We start from the raw sequence: 2,953 nt of genomic DNA on the forward strand, positions 1-2,953 counted from the left end.
AGAGTTTTGGTTTCTGCACGATTGAACTATAGTCCATAATAGACATGGATCTTTTGACTGTCTGATCAGGTTATGTCCCATTAATTCTGCTCATTTCCTATGTTTTGGATGTGTGTATTCTATAGATGGTAGTGGATAGGACCTAACAGTAAATGTTTGTACATTACTTGAAAGTCTGGAGAGCTTCTGGAAAGTTTCAGAGGAAGATTGGAATAGACAGTATCAGTTCTTGTGTGCTCAGATAATGTAACTCTGATTCTGTTTAAAAATATCCTGCTAAGGAATATTATCTTAATTAAAGAGGTTGTATAAGTAGAAATAGCTGTATTTTTTTACTTATCTAGGCTTTATGAATCCACAAATATAGTAAGTATGTAAGCAAGTCCAAGCCTGATGTTCTGTGGATGAGAACTGGTGACAGAAATTTGGGTGAGGCTGTTACGAGGACAACAGCTCTCACTGGATGTCCCACTGACTTTGTCACTGCTCAACAAGATTTTCTGTTCTTCTTCTTGACCTGTCTGTGGCAGCACTTACTGCTCAAGAGGCAGATGTGATCTGCTTTACATTCTCCCACCCCTGCAGATTTTAAATTCCTTGCATTTTCTATGTATAAATAGCTGACTGTGTTTCCAGCAGCTCAGTGGGAGTCACCCTGTTTGCAATGCATCTATTTAGCTGTTTGAAAGGAAAATTTCAGAGTCATTTTGAATACACCATTTTTTTATTCTTGAAAGGCTTGCATCTGATTTTAGCAACTATGAGCAACACTCAGTATAGATCCTCAAAAGGAAAACCTGTCCATGAACAGGTGTGATGTGCACAGCAAAGACCATGTCCAGTGTTCATGCTTTCTCCCTCTCTTCTGCTTATGACCAAAAGCAAAATCTGTGAAGAAGATGCCTCTGTATGGATAAAGGCAGGAGGAAGAAACTGTTTGTAAGTTTGTCAGAAAAACACAGAAGGAAGGGGGACACTGCAGCAGAAAGCCAACGTGCTTGGCAGGATTTCTCCCCCTGATGTTGCTGGGGCTGCCAAGCAGTATGCTGAGGACATGTTAGTGTGAGGAGAGGTCTCAGCTGGAGACCTCAAGGAAAGCACAGATCAAAATACCTTTGTTAAGGCTCTCACATATCTGTGGCTACAACAAGGATTAAAGTTATGTCCTAAGAGACACACTGGAAGAAGTGCCACTTCCAAGCTGAGCCATTGCTCTGCAAAGGCAGCCTGGTGGATCAGGGTACTGTAACTTTGTGCTTCCCTGCACTGGTGAAATTAAGAGCCAAAGCCTTAAGTAGATTGGCTTTACAATGAACTCCAGCTCTCCTCTCCTCTCCTTTCCCTTCCTCTTCTCTCCCCTCTTCTCTCCTCTTTCCTCTCTCCTCTCCAGAGTGAGGCTGCAGCAGTCCCTGACCACAACAGAGAAACTGAGGCAGATCACAGCCACAACAGAAATTGTGTTAGGAGAATGCAGGGAAAACACCCTTGAATTTGCATCCCAGCAGTCTTGTCTTTGGCTGAAAACAAAATATAAACCTCTTCTAAGACAACAGGGGAAATACCTCAAGCAGGGACTGTGCCATGAGTGCTCCAATAGCTCATCACTACAGTAGGGTATATTGAAAGGCAGTGCTTCATACCAGAACCTGGTGAGTGACATAGGAAGGAAAGATCTTAGACAGTTATTATTATTTTTTTATTCCATTATAGTTTTAGCTGAATCATGAAGGCATTTGAAACATTGTGGGGAGTGCACTAAAAACAGAAGATGAGCTAGAAGGACTTGGCAGTACTTAAATGTGTTTCAGCTCTTCCCCAGACTGTGATGCAGTCTATAGAAAATGCAAGCACACTTTGCCTGGAGACATCTAGTGCTGCAAATTAGGTGTAAGAGTGAGCTGAAGTAGTAGGCCTGAAATGTTATATCTGAGTGTTCTCTGAAATATGTCTCTTATACTATTTTAAATATATGTCTCTTATACTATTACTGTGCATGTGAAGATTGTTGGGCAGCCAGCTCCAAATAGGCACAGAGAGAAGAGCTGCAGAGGCAAATACCTTCACATTACATCATTGATGGGCCTCTTTCCCAGGCATACAGCTCTGTTAAGGATTTGTCCTTGTGGCTTGTCCTGCCCTGTTGTCTGGCTCTCTTCCAAACCTGCCAAGAATTAGTTTTGTTGGTTTGTTTCTTCATAAGATTGTTGAGCTTTTTTTCTCAGATACCTTTGATAGCAACGAATTTCAGATATGCTTCCTTTAGACAATGCCCAAAAATCTAGAGAAGAAACACACTGCTACAGCCCTTTGAGAATTTAATGTTTTAATAAATTTTCACTATCTGAATGTGTTTTTTCAAATAACTATATCATTAACTTAAGAAAAGTTAAGCCTTTGTAATATAATTTTAGCTCCTCTAATCAGTAAAATATAGAATCATAGAATCAGCCAGGTTGGAAGAGATCTCAAAGATCATCGAGTCCAACCCTACCATCATTATTAGACCATGGCACTAAGTGCCACATCCAGTCTCAACTTGAAAACCTCCAGGGATGATGAATCCACCACCTCCCCTGGCAGTCCATTCCAATGCCTGATAACTCTATACTGTAGTTGCAAACGCATAATTGCATAGTTGCAATTGCATAATTTAATACATTAAGTTTCATAGACAACTAGAATAGATATTTTATAGCAAACAGGTTTTTATAGATAAATTTGATATTTAAAATATGCCATTAATTAATAAACATAGTAGCAGAGCAGCTGCAAAACATTTTTCTCATATGATCTGGGAATGAGAAGGCAAAAATTATTTTCTTTCAAGTACAAAAATTCAAGAGAAAAGCCACAGTTTCAGATCCCTGTGTGTGTCCTCCCCCTGGGTGTAACCCTGTGTAGGGTACCTGTGTACATATCCCTGGTATGTCTTAAGCTCTCATTGAAGTTAATG

The sequence above is a fragment of the Acanthisitta chloris genome, unplaced genomic scaffold (assembly GCF_000695815.1).
Source record: "Acanthisitta chloris isolate BGI_N310 unplaced genomic scaffold, ASM69581v1 scaffold18071, whole genome shotgun sequence".
Lineage (NCBI taxonomy): Eukaryota > Metazoa > Chordata > Aves > Passeriformes > Acanthisittidae > Acanthisitta > Acanthisitta chloris.